The following is an 8625-nucleotide window of genomic DNA, read 5'->3' as shown; positions in this document are numbered from 1 at the left end:
AATTGTATTGTTCTGAGACGAATTCGGAAGGGTAGGAGCAGCCACAGGTACTGGTCAATCATCTAACGACTTTTCTGGACGTATTATTAGTAAAACACCTTCCTGAGCTCCGCCCCGTCCGGACCCCATCTTCCGGGGGCCCCCACCTACGCTCCCTGCACAGGGCCACCATGAGCCTAGAGACGACCCTGAACACACTCATCCATGTGATTTGTCAGAGCCCAAACCACGCCAGGCTTTAAATGTAAAACTGGTTGCCTCAGATACAAAGTCCTGCATCTTTACCTGTCCAAACTACTAGCCATCCCTGGGGACAGGGAGGTCTGGGGAGCAAAGACTCCACTGAATGAATGAATGAATGAATATTCGAACATTGGAATGTTGGGCGCTCCATTGAAGACAGCGGAGTGCTCCCTGTTTCTACGGCCGGTAAAGGCCCGCAGAGCAACATTCTAATGTTTTACAAAGGCTTCTCGAAGCTCGAGGGGATTTATATCCCCTCGAGCTATGAGAACCCTTTGTTTTATTTGTTAGAACATTCTGCCACTAGAGGGCAGAATGTTCTAATAGCCTTATAGCCCTTCGTAGCTGGGTTATACTGGCTATTAACCCCTTCCATGCTGATGACGAACCCCAGCTGTCATGCACTACTGTGCTCGTGTGCTGATGACGGCTGGGGTTCGTCACGGCCCGCCCCTGTTCGTGCTGTTTACAGCACACCAGGGGAATCGCGGCCGCATCGAAGGGGTTAAAGTCCCGTCTATTGTTAAAGTCACTCGCCTTCGGCTCGTGCATTTAACGCGGGAGCGGGACTATAAGGTAGTTTATTAGTCAATTAAAAACCTAAACATTACAAAAGCAATACAGTATGAAAATATTTACCTAAAAGGTTTAAAAACTTATCAGCATCAGACTCTACTGTTGGAAACAACAACATTCAAGCATCTTTGGCTTTTAATCGATGTTTTACTGGTAGGAAAAACAATCTTTGAACTCCCTTGCTCAGGAGCAAAGAACTCAACCGAAACTCTTGTTTGTCAGATAAAATGCTGAAAATACATCTCTTCTGCCTTTAAACGAGTGAGTGAGCCAAAACTTTAACAGGGCTAGCCAAGTCAAGTGAGAATGGGTCATTTTATTTCTTTCTGAAGGGGCCAACGACATGTAACTTTGTCCCACATAGTAGAAGCAAGGAAGACTTGTTTAAGAATGTTCTGCTTCAGTTTGTTTTGTTCAAGGAAGTCACTAAACTATTGTTTTGCCTTCCTTTTGATTCCTTTATTTTTAAGTGCATGGATTAAATGGGCAACCCTTTGATACATCAGCCCCCCTTTTCTAACACGCCAGTATTGATAGCAGGTCTCTTGCTAAACGTTGCAGGCTTCAATCTCAACACAGAAGTAACTCGGAAAGCCACGAGAAGACATCGTAATCTGCACTGGTGTATTGCCCGCGAGCAAATTTGACCTCGAGGAACGGTAATTGCAACAAAAAGAAACTCTTTGAAGGTGACTGGGAAAATTACGAAGACCGTTAAGGCTCGGCTACAAGACCCATCCATTTATTACCTTGGAATGTCCGGAGGAAATAAATGTGGACATATAAATATAAGTATGGCTGGGTTGTGAAATCTCAGCATTTTCGAAATTATGATCAGAAGTACTGAAGAATTTCCACACTGACCACGCCCTGACGAAGTCCACGGAGGTGGACGAAACGCGTTGGCTGATTTTAAAAGGAAATTTGTGAAGATTAAAGCAATTTGTGGGCATGAAACTTTATTGATGAACCACGTCTTCTTTTTGGAAACTACTCTATGGTGGTGCATTTTCACAATTGAAATAATTAACTTTGATCAGTTTGATCGCTCTCTGGGAACGGCGGGAGCAGTGGATGTGCACACCAACAGGATGGATATGGTTGGATATGGACTTTGAGTGGGTAACTTTTGTGGGAGGTGCGGGTGCATTATGGGCTTGCTGTTTCAATAAATGTGGGTGTTTTGTTCAATGCAAGTTGTAGAGATAGGTAGCTGAGATAAGAGTGCTCTCACCATGTACATAAGACAGTTGTGAAAACAAGACACAAGACTTTCCACTTAGCAACAAAATTCACAGCTTCAAGATGTCCCTTTGTGAGATATCGTCAGCCAATCCTAGCTTCTTACCCAGCTGCACTTTACGACTGGGGTTTTTGAGCCAATATTCACAATGTTAACGGAAAAATTTCAGGTTCATGAATACAATATGATGTCTGTTAAAAGGCCAGGACTGACGTAAATTGAGACAACTGCCTTAGGGACACTTAGTAGCTATGACTGCCCACACACCAGCAGCACGGCCATAATGTAGTCAGGCAAAGAGTGCAGAAAGGCCTTGGCAAGCATGCCTTAAGCATCAAGACTAGGTGCCTTGGGAAGCAGAGCTACAAATGAATCTAGTGTAAATTGGAATTTTAAAGGGTTGATAAGGCACTATGCTGGTGGCACGGGCGACCGCTGTAACAATGTCATAATGTTCAGTAAGAAGTAGGTGGATGACATGTAAATGTGTTCAGCAATTTATTCAGTAAAACATTTGAATACAGCATTCATACTTTTTTAATCCATCGATAGTCCAGTAAGTCAGACAGAAATCTGACAGAGGGAAATAGAAATGGGGAAAGACAGACAAAAAGAGGAAGGAGGAGAAAGAGACAAAGGGAAAGAGAGAAGGAAGCAGAGAGAGAGAGGTAGAAAAGCATTTCTCACCAACCAAGGACTGTGCCTGCTGGGGAGCCCACATGGGCCTTTGACCCTTCCACCATTTTGAGAACCTGCATCACTCATCACCAAGCCACATAGGGGTGGAAAGGTCTCCCTATAGCTCAAGTTCTTTGGGGTGTGCCCCGTTACCTGACGCTGATCACCACGATTCTAGACCAATTTCAGCAACCACTGTTCATCTGTGTTCAGGAGATACCACTGTTTGATGATGCTCTAGGATCAGTTCATTACCAACTTACCGGGGGTGGGAGGGGGGAACTGTATCCGGTGTGCTGAGCAAACATGTGTCGGTCTTTATCGACAATGCATCTGTGACTGCAGCAGGCTATTTGTGATCAATGGATTCATAAAGCAGAGCCTGCCTGGATCCCTATAGGGTTTCTTCCTTTGCACTACTAGATCCTCTCTTGTAACACCAGAGTGGGGAATGATTGTTTAACAGATGGAAGGGGAGAAATTAAGAATATTATTAAGTTAAATGTTGCTCATTGGACAGTAGAGGGCAATTATTAATGTTGGCTACCAAACTTCTTCTGAGCATAAGAACTGGACAGAAGCTAGTATTTGTGAGCAGAGCACCAAGTGGCTCTTTGTAGAGGTTGAAGGTGGCTGGACACATTATGGAACCTTGGTGACTCCGCAGGTGAGAGGGATATTTTGGGACTCTGTGGTGCCCATGTGTACAAACTGGTGTTGATTGGAAAGGTCAGAAGAGAACCAATGAAGGCTCTTGCTAGTGAATCCCACTGTAGGGTGTCGATGAGCGTTGAAGGATGGACTGTGTTGAAAGCAGCTGAGATGTCTGTCAATATCAGAAGGCAGGGGCATCTTTGGGGTTTTTGAAGCAAAATGTTATGTTATGTTACAATGATGTATAGCACGCACTGTGTTGTTTCGGGACTGGGCTATGCGCTCTGCATAATGCTGACTTTTAGCTAGGTTCATCATATCTAAAATATTTAAAATCATACTTTAATACTCATATCAAGGATATGAAAAACAGAAAACCTATTAAAACCACCAATGGGTAATAATGTAGGATACAGCTGTAGAGGTAACTGTCTATGATATAGTTGAGTCATCTACAAAATACAATGATTGTGGGTAAACAATCTAACTGTGGGGCCGATTAGGATGGTGGACGGATGTATGACTGCTGGGATGGAGGCGGCGGAAAATGCACCTCATCGTCCACCAGCAGCGGGCCTTCTGTCCGCCATATTAGGAAGGGGAACTGGGCACATTTACCGTCTGCCACGTAAAAACGTGAAACGCCGCGGGAACACACCAGACACCATGGCGGACGGAGCCAATCCAGCCTCCCCGCCGTGCAGAATGACGTCCCGACCGTCCGCAATCTTACGACATCAGAGACCCTCCAGAGCCTGGTTTGTGGCTGCAGGACTCGCTCAGCCAGAGAGCGCTCTCCTCCAGTTTGCCCAGCCAATGCCTACAGAAGGAGCGTCTGCACTGAGGTACTGGATCCCCATTGGTGCCTTTCCTTGTGTGTAGAACGGGGAGATGTTTATAAAGAAAGGGGACAAGCCCACCAAGGAAGTCCGCTCTGTCGCCCTCCAATGCAGAACCCCCTTTCATTAGACTATTAAAGATAATGGGGTAACCCTGCGTCCCTCACAACCTGGGTATTGGTACTCCTTAGACGCATTGGGGAAAATATGGCATTCACTTGCTTGGTTAAAATTATACTTTTTGAAAGGTGACACATCTGCTTACTGACCCTGCTTCCTGTCTCTATCCACCAGAACTATTTAAGACCTAGCCCCCCCCCCCCAGCCAATTCTTTCTACATTGTTTGGACCAGGGGGGAACTGTGCAGGAAGCAGTAGGGAGGGAGAGAGAGAGAGGGGGGAAGGGAAGGAGAGAGAAAGGGAATGGGGAAAGACAGACACAAAGCGGAAGGGAGAGAAATAGAAAAAGGGAAAGATGGGAGGAAGTAGAGAGGGAGGTATAGAAAAGCTTTTGACTGTGTGTGACTCACCGTCGAAAGACTCCTCTGCTGGGGAGCCCACATGGCCCTTTGACCCTTCCACCATTTTGTGAACCTGCATCACCCATCACCCAGCCACATAGGGATGAAAGGGTCTCCCTATAGCCCAAGATCTTTGGGGTGTGCCCTGTTGGTTGAAGCTGATCACTAGAACAATTTCAGCCCCCTCTGTTTATCTGTGTTCAGGTAGATACCTCTGTTTGATGATGCTCTAGGATCAGCTCATTACCAACTTACCAGGGGGGAGCACTGCTTCCGGTGTGCAGCGCCAACATGTTTCGGTCTTCATCAACAGCGCATCTGGGACTGCAGCAGGCTATTTATGATCATGGAGTCAAAAAGCAGAGCCTGCCATGAGCTCGTCTTTTCCTTTGCACTACTAGCTCCTCTCTTGTAACACCAGAGTGGGGAACTGTGGGAGCTATAAGTGGTGCATCCCGAGCTCAGCTCAGCCCCCCAGGCCCTGGCCATTGGGACCCTGTCACCCTGTCCAATGGATGCTGCAACATGTCTTTGGGACTAATCGCTCTCACTATCCAGACTGTGTTGACTTTGTCTGCTGTGAACCCCACCTTGCCTCAGGTGGCTGGAGCACCCCTTTGTTCTGATGCCCAACAGGCAGCCCCCCTCACTTCCGGGTCTCTGTACAACCTTTCCGGGACCAGTGAGGCCGTGAGGACCTCTGAGCAGCAGGAAAGAGAAGATGCCATGGGTACATGTTTCTAGACAGAAAGCTGCCCCAGTGCCTCATGGGAGTCTTGGAGGCGTTGAAGATCAGACAAGGTCTAGATCAGAAGAGGTGGTGCCAACACTGAGAGTAGACACTTTAAAGCAGTCGTTGCAAACTCATTAAAGATTAAGGGCCTCATTCACAAAAGTAAACTCAGACCAAAAGTCTAAGTTTAGACCTGAAGTCTAACTTTACTACTACTAAAGCTAGACTTTTGGTCTACGTTAGACTTTGGTTCTAAACTTAGGCTTCAGGTCTAAACTTAGGCTTCAGGTCTAAACTTAGACTTCAGGTCTAAACTTAGGCTTCAGGTCTAAACTTAGGCTTCAGGTCTAAACTTAGGCTTCAGGTCTAAACTTAGACTTCAGGTCTAAACTTAGGCTTCAGGTCTAAACTTAGACTTCAGGTCTAAACTTAGGCTTCAGGTCTAAACTTAGACTTCAGGTCTAAACTTAGGCTTCAGGTCTAAACTTAGGCTTCAGGTCTAAACTTAGGCTTCAGGTCTAAACTTAGACTTCAGGTCTAAACTTAGGCTTCAGGTCTAAACTTAGACTTCAGGTTTAAACTTAGGCTTCAGGTCTAAACTTAGACTTCAGGTCTAAACTTAGGCTTCAGGTCTAAACTTAGGCTTCAGGTCTAAACTTAGACTTCAGGTCTAAACTTAGGCTTCAGGTCTAAACTTAGACTTCAGGTCTAAACTTAGGCTTCAGGTCTAAACTTAGGCTTCACGTTTAAACTTAGGCTTCAGGTCTAAACTTAGACTTCAGGTCTAAACTTAGGCTTCAGGTCTAAACTTAGACTTCAGGTCTAAACTTAGGCTTCAGGTCTAAACTTAGACTTCAGGTCTAAACTTAGGCTTCAGGTCTAAACTTAGACTTCAGGTCTAAACTTAGGCTTCAGGTCTAAACTTAGGCTTCAGGTCTAAACTTAGGCTTCAGGTCTAAACTTAGACTTCAGGTCTAAACTTAGGCTTCAGGTCTAAACTTAGGCTTCAGGTTTAAACTTAGGCTTCAGGTCTAAACTTAGACTTCAGGTCTAAACTTAGGCTTCAGGTCTAAACTTAGACTACAGGTCTAAACTTAGGCTTCAGGTCTAAACTTAGGCTTTTGGTCTAAGTTTACTTTTGTGACTCAGGCCCGGAGTGTGCAGGCAAAGACGCTACTGCAGACCCCACAATTTAATGGCACCTGAAATATTTACATATTACAAGTAAAACCAACTCATAGACATCAGACAGTTCAATAGACACACTAAAGTATCCGCAATAATTACACAATAGGAAAATTAGGTATTGAATTCTCAATAAACATGTACAGTTTTCGCTTCTAACAATCACCATCCTTGGGTACCCGTAACATCCCCAGCGAATAAAAAAGCCTTGCAATCCACGCTCATAAGAAACAAAGCCGGAGTCCTGAACCCCCACCCCACAGTAATGATCACCCTGAGGCCGTTATGCAATTTTACGGATACGTGAACGCATCCATTTGCAAACATAGAGAATGAATACATGATTGGACGATTATTAACTGTTCTTTAATATGATATATCATTATTTATAGAGAGAATCTGTGGATACTTCACTTCAACCATCTTTGGTGCCTTATAGGCAGGGCCACTGGAATCATGTGGCAAGAAAGGACAAATTATGTGGCATAATGCAGGACATTTTGTAATAGTATTACTTCATTATTTCATCTTTTTAAAACTTGGTAACACTCTGTGGTCATTCATTGGGACCCATTAGTACCAGTTTAACATCCACACATAGCAATAAGCAACAGAAAGGTGACCAGTCCAGCTTTGCAAAGGGCCTTTCACTTCGTGGTAACACGCGTCGTGGCATTTTTTGTAACTTTTGAACTGTTTGAGCTAGAAAAAAAAGTTTAGGTTAAAATTTGCAGATTATGCGGTAGATGATGGAATGTGTGGCAAATGAGGCAAATCTATAATTATGCGAAAATCACAGCTGCCAAACAGTCGCATAATTCCAGTGGGTCTGCTCATAGCTGTAGAGTGGGTGACACAGATCCTAGCTTGACTTGTGTGTCACAGTTCAGCAATATCCTCGTGGCGTCCTCCATGGGGGGTCATTTAGGGGTCAGCCTCTGGCATATTCTGACACCATCTCAGTTAAAACATAGGAGTTATCTAACAGAGGCACAACACTTAAATCATGGTTCTTATTTCAGTAACAACACATCCTAGGATGACATCAGGTCAAAGGTCAAATGATGTCCCTTCCTGTGATGTGCTTGAGGATGTAGGATGTGTGATGTCACGTCCTCTACCCCTGATACTTTGATGAATCGGTGTCCATGGCACCCTCCTGCTGCTGCTAACTTTACTGAAACCTTGCCATTGGAATCTGAGACCAGCTCCCTGGGCGGTGGCATTGTACCCCCATACACCCCTGAGCACTGCTGCCAGTGTGTAACCAGTATTGTATTGAATGATATTGTATCGCATTTATATAGTGCTTGGCGAGGCGTCAAAGCATTTTTTTTGGCGAGTAGCATGCTACTCTGGAACTCAAAAAAGATTAGTGAGAAATTAGTATAGGGAAATATGAAATGAATTTGAGCATTGGGCATGTGAGTCTGTTAGTTGGGTTGAAAGAATAGTAGAGGGATAGAAGAGGGAAGGGTCCAGAAAGTGTTTTTTGGAGCTCAAAGCAGTTGGGAGAGGTTTGGGATGAGTAAAGGTGAGGTGAAGAGGGAAGAGTCAGAGAGAAGGGCGTAGAAAGGCTTTTTGGGGGAACTGATCAGTAAAAGAGGTTTGAGATGATGCAAGGAGGGGTAGAGTAGGGAAGAGCCTAGAAAGAGCTATTTTGGGGACCATAGTAGTGGTATGGGGTTTGGGATGAATGAGAGAGTGGAGGTAGAGGATATATAGAGAGAGGCATAGGGTGAGATATAGGGTAGTGCATTGGAGATGCTGAATTAGAAGTAAAGTAATAACTATAAAGAAACATGAGTACATAGAAGGTATATATGTATAAAAAAGGTAATATATGTATATTTAAGTTGTATTTAATAAACTCAGACTTTCAAATGTTGCTGTTCTTTAAAGTAATGTATATGTTTTTACATTGTTTTAATTCAATAGTGAAGCAATTGTAGA

Source organism: Lissotriton vulgaris, chromosome 11, assembly GCF_964263255.1.
Source record: "Lissotriton vulgaris chromosome 11, aLisVul1.2, whole genome shotgun sequence".
Lineage (NCBI taxonomy): Eukaryota > Metazoa > Chordata > Amphibia > Caudata > Salamandridae > Lissotriton > Lissotriton vulgaris.
The sequence above is the reverse complement of the archived record's forward strand: the minus strand, read 5'-3'. Positions refer to the sequence as shown.